Source organism: Rhipicephalus microplus, chromosome 5 (genome assembly GCF_043290135.1).
Source record: "Rhipicephalus microplus isolate Deutch F79 chromosome 5, USDA_Rmic, whole genome shotgun sequence".
Classification (NCBI taxonomy): domain Eukaryota; kingdom Metazoa; phylum Arthropoda; class Arachnida; order Ixodida; family Ixodidae; genus Rhipicephalus; species Rhipicephalus microplus.
The window spans coordinates 215,593,928-215,604,791 of record NC_134704.1 but is presented as its reverse complement, the minus strand read 5'-3'; positions in this window follow the sequence as shown (position 1 = coordinate 215,604,791).

Genomic DNA, 10,864 nt, shown 5'->3' with positions numbered 1-10,864 from the left:
CTGTCTCACTCTTTGTAGGAAGCAGAGTGAATGCTATGAGCTCGGCTGAGAAAATATCAGGTTATGTTACCACAGGAGGCATTTTATTGCTTTACTGTAGTCTACGTGCTGAACTTGAAATGGCACTGTTATCTGGGGCAATGCATACCGCAGAAAGATGTGCTTTTCACAGTGACATGCTACCACATTTGATCAGCTAGCAGAATCGCAATGTTTACTGACCAGTACCAGCAGCTGCTTCCACTTAACTGCTGAAGAAACGCTGAAGTTCAAGCAAAGCATGCACGACCATGTTTTTTTTTAAATATTTCACGCAGTCAGTTGCATTACATTACAGGTGAAATTATAGCATAGCGAATCGAATACACAGTTAAGTACTGGGTAAACAAAAACAGATGTGTATATTCATTGTCCAAGCTTGGACATCTATACTGGTCAGAAAAACAAGCTTCGTTATACTTTATTTACAAATTCACACATCATAGTAGGCTTCTGCGAGTCGTGAATTTGAAGTTCGAAGTGAATGTAATTTAGCTGGAATAGTTTTAAATTGAATTCGAATAGTGTATTACACATATTATAAAAAAATGGCCATGTTCATCATCATCCAACCAACTTGCACAATATTATTTTCAAGTGAAACAAGGCGCGCGGAAATGTCGGTCTTTTTGGTTCAAAGGAAGTGCAATTAACTTTGAATAATGCTAGCATAATTCGACTTTTTGCAGAATGCAAGTGATAACTAGTATATTATGTTACATATTAGGATTTGTTATACTTGGAGCATATAAGCCAGTATAACAATCTTTTAAAGTTGAAAACGAAAAATTGATTCGAAAGCAATATGTCAATTTAACCTATAATAGTAAGGCTATGCAGCAGTGCGAGTTATTTCTGCAAAGAAGTTTTCATGGCATAGCACTTCTATACTGCAGTGAAAAAACTTTTTGCAGTGGATTACATGCACCTATGTGTTGCACGTAATTTCGGGCACCTAATTTTCAATAATTTATACTCTAATCAAAATTAATTCAAATGCATCATTATTCATTTGAAGATCTATCTATCTATCTATCTATCTATCTATCTATCTATCTGTCTATCTATCTATCTATCTAGCCGCCTACGACTTTAAGCTCTCCTGGTCGTTTAGATATTGGTATCGATACCAAACTTGGTGTGGCTTAACATGACTGTATGAAGATCATAATTGACTAGTCATAACATGAAAATCACGACATGTATGTCATGAATGTCGTGATTATTATTTCATGGTCCTGCAGCTCTTGCGTTGGTTTCGTTCACACGGCATGTTTCAAAACTGGTATGGCATGGCGTGATTGCATGGCAAACAGAAGCGACAGACCCTAACACTAAAAACCTTAACCTGCGTGTCATGTAACAACATGACTACATGCCGCGCTCATGATGCCCTCGCAGGCGTTTTCCTTGCGTCACATATACCTAATTTGGTATTACGGTACGTGAATGGATGACCAAGGTATGCGACTGGTGCAAACATGATAATCATGAGATGCGTGTCATGTAACAACATGACTACATGTCGTGCTCTTGATGCGCTGGCGGCCGTTTCGCTAGCTTTATTTATACCAAATTTAGTATTATGGGACGTGAATGGATGACGAAGGTGTGATACTGGTGCAAACATGATAAACATGAGATGCGTGTCGTGTAACAACATGACTACATGCTACACTCATGATGCGCTCGCGGCTGTTTCGCTAGCTTCACATGTACAAGACGCGGTATTACGTGACCTGAATGGACGACATAGGTAAATGACACATCCAAACATGATAATCACAACATGCGTGTCATGTAACAACATGACTACATGCCACACTGATGATGCGCTCGCGGCCGTTTCGCTAGCTTCACAAATGCCAAATTTGACGTTAAACATTTGCCAAATTCGATATTACGTGACGCCAACGGGTGAAAAAGGTACGTGACTGGTGCAAACATGATAATCGTGAGATGCGTGTCATATGAGAACATGGTTAGATGCCACCGTCAAGGAAGGAATAAACTTTATTTTGTATCCAGCGTCTTAGTGGGCTGGGCTCCTGCCTAGGTGTACGCTAGGTCATGCTTCCTAACGGCTTCCTCAGCCCGCTGGATCGCCCATAGCTGATCCTCCAGGGCTGAACTGAGAAGCACGGGCAGCCAACGCGCGCGGAGGCTGTCGGTGGAGGCCGCCTTCTCATTAATTTTTTTGAATCCCTGGCATTTACATAGTATATGTTTTAAGGAAGCTTGTGCCTGACAAATTTTTGCATTGAGCGGTCTCGTAGATCTCTGGATACATAGCATGTAGTAGCGCTGGATTCCTATAGGATCTGGTTTGAATTGTCGCCATTGGACAGACTGTGCCCTGTTGAGTTTATGATGAGGAGGGTGGTAAACACGCCTCTGTAATTTATGCTTTAGTAATTTCATTGATTGTTGTCATTCGGTCCTCCATCTGCCAGACATTCGGAAATTATGACGAGGGATCAACATTAGTCGTAGCCCGGAAAGTGAGTCATCAAGCTACGTTGTGTGCCACCTCACTTGAGTTGATATCTCCCGTAGTGTCGCCTATGTGAGCTGGGAACCAGAGAATGCAAACGCATCTGTCGTCTTGGCTGGTTTTGCGTGTCCTAAGAATACACAGTGCTTCTGGGGAGATTCTGCCAGTTGCAAAGTTGCCTACAGCTGCTTGTGAATTGCTGATTATATAACACGCGTCAGTTTGTATTATAGCCAGAGCTATAGCTATCTTTTTCGCCGTTTCAACGCGTCTCGTGTGTATTGTCAGTCTTGTGGTGCATTGTTTCTTGTGGTTCACTACAGCCGCGACGAAGCAGCTTTTGTGTTTGTGACGAGCGGCATCTACGAAGACCGCTTCTTTGTTGTTTCCGTAGCTCTTTTTCATCGTCTTGGCTCTGCTCAGCCTTCTACCTACATTGTGCACGAGATGCATGTTTTAGGCAACGGAGGCACCATGAGCTTAGCCTGTACGACACGAGGAATGTCGCATTTGGTGCCAAATAATGTGTGGTAAGTGCTGCTAATTTTTCCAGGATGCATCTACCAGTCTTGGTTTTAGAGAGGCGCTCGTACTGTGCAATACGTTGCGCCTCTATCAGTTCCCCAAGCGTATTATGTAAACCTAGCTCTAACAGCCTCTCATTACTTGTGCTTTGCATGAGCCCCAGCGCTTGTTTCTAGAGTCTTCTTATAAGGCTGTTTAAATTCATTTTTTCTGCTGCAAACTATCTAAGGTATGCAGAAACATACGTAATGAGACTGATGACAAACGCGTGGATTAGCCTTATGATATTTGCCTCTTTCATGCCGCTATGCTTATTCGTAATTCTTTTGATTAGGCGCATCGTTTGATAAACCTTCGCTTCGATATTGCGTAACGTTTCTCCGTTGGTGCCTTTGGCTTCTATTATTAACCCCAGTACCCTTATCTTGTCGACAATGGGTATGGTGTGTCCATCTCGTGTTTTAAGTTGTATGTGTGTGTAGGTATGTGCGTTGTCGTGCTTGGGAGTTTGGCCTTTTAATGTTGTTCTATATAGTAGCAGCTCTGATTTTTCTGCTGAGCACGTGAGACCTGTACCTTCTACGTATTGCTCTACGGTGTCGATCGCTTCTTGTAAACGTTGTTCAATTGACCCATCGCTGCCGTTGCTTACCCACAGAGTAATATCATCTGCATATATTGTATGGTGCAAACCTTCTATTTTTTCTAATCTACTTGGGAAGCCAGTTAGGACTAAGAGTACTAACATAGGTGATATCACTGATCCTTGGGGTGTACCTGCACTACCCATAGATATTTCCTCGGATGTGAGGCCTCCTACAGCGATTTTGGCCTGTCTATTCGTTAGGAAGTTTCGGGTGTAATTATACGTCCGCTCACCTAAACCTAATGACATTATCAAATGCCTTTTTTAGATCAAGCCCAAGGATAGCTCGAGTTGATCTGCTAGGGTCATCTATGATCTCGTGTTTTAATTGTAGCGTCGCGTCTTGTGTGCAGAGATTTTTCCGAAATCCTATCATTGTACATGGGAGTACGTTGTTGTCCTTCAGGTAGTTAGTCAATCGGGTCAGTAAGGCGTGTTTAATTACCTTACCCAGGCAGGAAGTTAGTGAAATAGGTCTTTGGTTTTCAAGCTGTAAGCGTTTGCCAGGCTTGGTATAAGCACGACGTGCGCCGTTCTCCATTGCTGCGGTATGTGGCCTTGTCTCCGGCATTCATTAATAAAGTCTGTTAATTTGCCAATGGACGTATTGCTAGGTTTGGCAGTGTTTTGTTCGTAATGACGTCAAGGCCCGGTGCCGACGTAGTATTTAGTTTGTGTAGAACTGCTCATACCTCGGCTTCATTGAATTCTTCATCAAGGTCAGGATTCGGTGCTCCGTAATCGGCGTGAGTGCATGGTGGTGCCTGGGATATGTATTTAAGCGCGACCTCTATTAGAAAGTCTTTTTCTGTGATATTATAGGCATGCAGAATTTTGTTCATATTTTGTTTGTGTACCGTTTTTTTTTCTTCTGGGTTTAGGAGGTGTCGAAAAAAATTCCACTTTTTGCCAAGGCTCACTTGGTTGCCCATGGTGGTACAAGTTTCTTCTTATTGTTGGCAATGAAGCTGTTTTGCGTATTGTTCGATTTCCTTGTTAAGTGTGGCTATCTTTTTTCTTAGTGTTCTGTTATGTTTCTGCGCTTTCCAACGTTTTTGCAGCCCTTGTTTGGCTTCCCACATATGTAATAGCCTACTGTCCAGAATTTCTAGCTTAGCTTCCGGTGGGACTATTTTTGATGCCTCCGAAATATCCTTCTTTAGATTAGCTGTCCATTGGTCAATATTTGTAATGCTTTCTGTGATGCCCTCTTGCATATTTCTGAATTTAACCCAGTACACTAGTCTAAGCTGGTTGCCCATGGGTTCGGTGGGCCCCCATTAAGCTGGATTCTAATGAGAATGATCGCTTCCGAAGTCTTGCTGTGTGTTCAGCCATCGCGCAGATTGCGTGTTTTTTTATAAAAGTAAGGTCGGGCGTGATATCACCACAGACACTATTCCCTTGCCTAGTGGCTACTGTGGGGTCAGTGATGAGTGTTAACCCTTCCTGCTGCGAGTCCAGCCAGAAATTCCTGCCCTTGAGGTGGACGTGTTTATAACCCCATGCACAATGAGGAGCATTAAAGTCCCCTCCAATTATTACAACTCGGTCCCCTAATATGGTAAGCGTGCGCCTAAAGAGAGTTAAAAATCTGTGCCATATGAATTTCGGGCTACTGTACACCTTTAGGATGAGCACACTGTCTCCTGTTTTTCTTGTGGGTATGATTTCAATTAGTATATTTTCTATATCGGTAACATGTGTGCTGTGTTGCACTGCCATGTGATCCTTCCACGCTAAGGTTGTAAGGGCTTTAGTCTCCCCCTTAGCACTACCGATAGAGCGGTAGCCAGACAACTTAGCGAGAGCATGCGTCTCCTGTAAGATGATCATATCTGGTTTTTCTTTATCTTTGAGATACTGGTGTAGAATGGCTTTCTTGTTTCTGTAACTTCTACGATTCTATTGCCATAATACGTCTTTATTGCGTCTGTCCATGGCGGCAATTATTGCTGAGGATGCGCCGGGTTCAGAGTAGCCGGCTTTAGTAGCGGAGGTTCGATTATTGGTTTAAAGGGCTCCACTGGCTTCTAGGCCTGTAGCAGAGGGGCATTTTTCAAGTTCTGTTACCCTAGTAAATAAGCTATCTAGTTGCTGCTGGTGAACCTGCTGATGTATAACTGTGTTAATTTGCTGCATAATAGCCGTTTCCCACTCTTTGATTTGCACTCCCATGGTTTCCTTGATGTCGTTTATTGCCCTCCAATTGAACTTTCACAGCTTCTTCAACTTTGCTTATTCGTAAATTTACGCATTTTTCAGATTCCTCTTGACCTTTGTGCAATATGTTAGCAGTCTTGGTTTTCTTGTGCTTGCTAGTACCATCGTTGTTGTTCTCTGAAGACTTACGTTTTGGGAGAGGGGAATCATTGCTCTCCTCCATTCTGGTTACATTATCCTGTGTTATAATTATTGTGTCATTGCACTATACCGTGCCTGTTCTGTAGTTATGAATTTCTTCCCTTAATTTTTTATTCTCCTCCCTCATGGCGGCAATTATCTCATTGTTTTGCAGAATCATTTGCATCAATGAGTTTGGCGATTTTATGGTCAGAAGCAGCCTCCACCTCCGCGCACGTCTCCTTGACCCTGTCGGCCCAGCACAGCTTGAACGCTGTATCGGCGCCAGGGTTTCGGGGTTCCTTGGCCCTTGACTGGGAGCGTGGCTTTGACCTGGAGTGGTTCCTGAACCTTGAGCGGCTTTTACTCTCATGCGGCAAACTGGGGGAGAACTCCGATATGTTGTCCCTTGCTGCGTTGGCGTGAGGTGGCCTGTCTTGTGTGGCGAGGAGTGCGTTGTTTCGTTCTTGTCTGGCTCTTTCCCAGCGGCATTTCTGCACTAGGAATGGTGTCTTATACCTTGCTTTGCAGGTTCGGTCTTGTGGAGTGGTCTTCGTCGCACAGTTGGCACCTGGCCTTGCATTCGTGTCTTTCGGGATGATTTGGCATCCTGCAGCCTCGGCAGATCTTATCTTTAGGTTTGGGGAAAACATCCGCCCTATGCCCCAAGCGTCCACAGTGGTAGCACATGTCCAGTTGTTTTCTGTACAACGAACATCGTAGCAATGCCCAGCCGTATTTCACGTAGCTTGGCACACAGTAGCCGTCGAATAGTACAATTACATAGGTGGTATTGCCCATTCGCTTGGCCACGAGCGCAGTTGGGTTCCTGGGGCTTACAACGTTTTCAATTATATCTCAGGCAGTGTCTTCTAGCGGTATTTCCGGATCACTCTCTTGGAGGTGTTTTCTGGGGCTGCTTCATAGGCGCTGGCTTCAAAAGCTTATGTGCCTATTTAGATACCAGCAATTCACTGGTATCTGTTGGCATGTTCTTAAACAGTAGTGCTGACCACCACAACGTTTTGTTGGTAGTTGAAGCAGATTGTGTCTTGCTCTCGGACTTGCCTTGGTACATTGGCCGATTCGTAGACGCTGTTGGCAATGCGGGCGGCACCGTGGTCACTGACGCGAAGCCCCCCACGAGGTCGAACAATTATCTTGTAGTCTTCCCTTGGAAGGGGCGGCATTCTGCTACCTCTGGTGATTTGGCGAAGCCGTTGTTCCCTCAGTTTCTTGTCCTTCTGCCCAGTCGAATGCTGCTCGCTTGGTTTGTCTAACATTCGCACTGTAATTTTTCGTTGAGGCTACCGGTCGCCATCCGGTATTATCCTCAAATTCTTCTTTAGAAATGCTTTCTCCCTCCACAGTCACTCCCATCTGGTCAAAAAACTCGAAACGCCAAGCGTGCAAGGCGCCGCGTTCTTCGTGGTTCCACACGACGCCTAGCTGCGTCGCAGCAGTGACGGCGGTGTCAACGGCGAACGCTATGCAGGTGGCTCTTCTGCCGGTGCAGCGAACACAAAAACGGGCATAAAATGATCAAATGCAATTCCTCCCACCTGATTTTTCGTGAGGATGGTCGCGATGACTTGTGGCGTCGATTTGTAACAAGAAATCGCCTGGATTAGGAGATTGCCGCCGAGAAACATTCAGAAAACACGGAGCCGACGCGATGAGTGACTTCTCCGGCCGGGCGTCCCTGCTCGCCTCTGCCACCGTCAAGGCGCCAATACATTTCAACGTGATGCGGTGCGCGTGCTCGTCGGTGTTCATTTCGTCATGTCACGCCGGCATTGCCACGCCAGGCGCCGGTTCTGCCATATACTTGCAGGCGCGCGCCGTGCTGCGCTGCTTTGACGCATGTGCGGTGGTGTCCCTACGTCACGAAAAGAGGGAGACGCCGTGTTGTCTGAGTAACACATCGGCGCGAAATGCAGCGTGTTGCATTTCGCTCTGGTTGCCGTCGGGCCACGCCGACGGACGCTGGTCGCACCTGGCGTCAGACAATAGAGTGTTCGCGTTTTGCGAATGTAGCGTCGCTGTGCCCAGTGTGCGTGCGCGTCAACGCTACATTAGAGTATATTGAGCCCTTCATGGTGCGCTCGCGGTCGTTGTGCTAGCTTCACATTTACCGAATTTGGTGTTACGTGACGTCAATAGAAGACGAAATATATGACTGCGCAAACATGATAATCCTCACACGCGTGTCATGTAAGACCATGACACCATACCACGCTTATAGCGTGCTCGCGGCCGTTTCTCTAGCTCCACATTTACTAAATTTGGTATCACGTGATGTGAATAGATGACGAAGGTGAACGACATATCCAAACATGATAATCATGACACGGAAGCTATGTACGGCATCATTTACCTCAACCTTGTAACGTTGTGCAGATTTTAAAGTCACATATCAACAATTCTCATTCCTGCTTCACATATTATTGATTCCCACTGTACGTAGGATGTGCCATTTTTTTGTTAACGCTCAGGTGGTAAAATTATTCATGTCTGTTCTCGCTGTTCCTAGCTGGATATGAAGTGCCAATCACTTGTGGCACATACGTGAAAACTATGGGCAGGAGAAGTGGGTTGACGAGAACATGGTTTATACTAGCCTGTTTCCTCAAGAAATAAACAGTTGGAAGGGAGCACCAGTCCTGTCTATGTGTTTTCTTTGTTTTTGTTGTCGTGGTTTCGGCGAGAAATTGATTGTTGAATTTATTAGAACATACCAACCTGTGCGAATGTGCCACTAGCGGAAAGTGCTAGCGTACGTTACGGGATCTTGACAATATTCATGTCATAACCAGGTAGTGGTAATACTCAAACCATCTCACCCTCTCATACAGAACCTATTCTTATGCCCCAAGTAAAGGGGGTGACTACGAGAGCAGCCAGACATAGGTGGATAGATAGATAGATAGATAGATAGATAGATAGATAGATAGATAGACAGATAGATAGATAGATAGATAGATAGATAGACAGATAGACAGATAGATAGATAGATAGATAGATAGATAGATAGATAGATAGATAGATAGATAGATAGATAGATAGATAGATAGATAGATAGATAGATAGATAGATAGATAGATGGATACACGGACAGACAGACAGACAGACAGACAGACAGACAGACAGATAGATAGATAGATAGATAGATAGATAGATAGATAGATAGATAGATAGATAGATAGATAGATAGATAGATGCCGAAAGTGCTTGCAGTACCGAAAGAACTGTTTCGCACCTAAAAGAAGTGCACAACGGAGCTACATCTATGAAGCCAAAGTGATCTTGTTACAAGCTGCCACTCTAGCGTCGCAAGCGCGAAGTCGGCGACGGGAATGACAGCAGGTTAGTTCGTTCCGTACGCAAGCAAAGGCAGTGAAGAGATCAGAGACGTGAGAAAACAAAACAAACTTTACTCTAGTGATATTGCAGCACACGGGATCTAATACAACACTTCAATATAACTAACAAAATACATCGACACTTGATACAACTAAAGAAATATATAAAAGAAACAATAAATCAGCTTACGAGAGAGAACTATTACAAACTACACAAACTAACAACAATAGAACGACGGAGGAGAAAGTTCGGAGATATAAACAGGTGAAGGCATACGTGTGATGACCGGCAGCGTTGTGTCCCCGTACGATCGGATGCGAGAAGTCGAAGGGAGTTCTGGCACGACTGCGATGTCGGTGGTGTTGCAACGCTGGTGGATCCGGGAGGCTAGTGCTTGCAGGTGACTTCGAGCAGGTTGAGCTAACTCGAGGCGAAGCCCCGATGTCTACGTTGCAGACGTTAATATCGCGTCACAACTAGACGAACGGTTAAGTATAGGTGGCCAGCCGATAAAGAGCCACACTAAAAAACTTCTAGAAGAGATGCTTGTTGATCTGTTTCTACACCATGTTGGTCAGCGACTAGTCTGCCTAGCAGGGCAAAATCCTGTGCTTAAATCCCCCTTGTGTCTCCTCGCTCTCTTCGTTGGGGACAAGAGACCTCTACATGGGTCCAATCATGCGCGTTTCATTGATGGAAACTCCGCCCCAAAAATATATTGACCCTATCCCATTTTAATTAGGAGAGGGCTCTCAACTAGCGAGAGTGACAACCGGTTGGGTTGTTGTCATACGGCTTGGCCACCATAGGTTTTCCCATGCTTTTCCCCGTGGGAACGGTCAGACTGTTTGGCTCTCAGCTGGTCCGTCCCGTAGCTGGCCGCCACAGTTACAGCTCTCAGCTGGCCGCCACAGTTACAAAAGGATCAAACAGCGGTGGTGATGTTTCAAGACGAGCACCCCATTCTGCACTTCTCGGCTCTCTTTTATGAGCCCGCCGTTCCCACGGTCAGTGGGGGGAGTACGGCGCCCGTTAATTCCCGTGACGCCGGTTCGCCAAAATTGGCCGTCCGTGACAGATCTACATAAGCAATAGATCATCTGTTAGGAAGACTTCCATCGACCGCCTCCCGAAAGATCATGATTATCTAGACTAGTGAATCGATTTTCTCAGAAGCACGAGAAAGCTGTCTGTAACTTGTTCTTGCTATTTTTTTCTAATTTCGCTTCCCTCGCACCGGTTTATCACAGCGATAAACAGTTACAGGGGCTACCGTTATTGTGGCTGATAGCAAAACGTGTTTCTCGCAAAGCCATCACCATTGTTGGGGCCGTTCCGAGACAGCTCAATGAGGCAAATGATATGGTCGTTCTTAAGCGGAATGTTGGGGAGCACTAGAATCTTGTGCGCACTGGTGGACGAGCGGGTTTGTCACCCGGCATTTCGTATTTCGC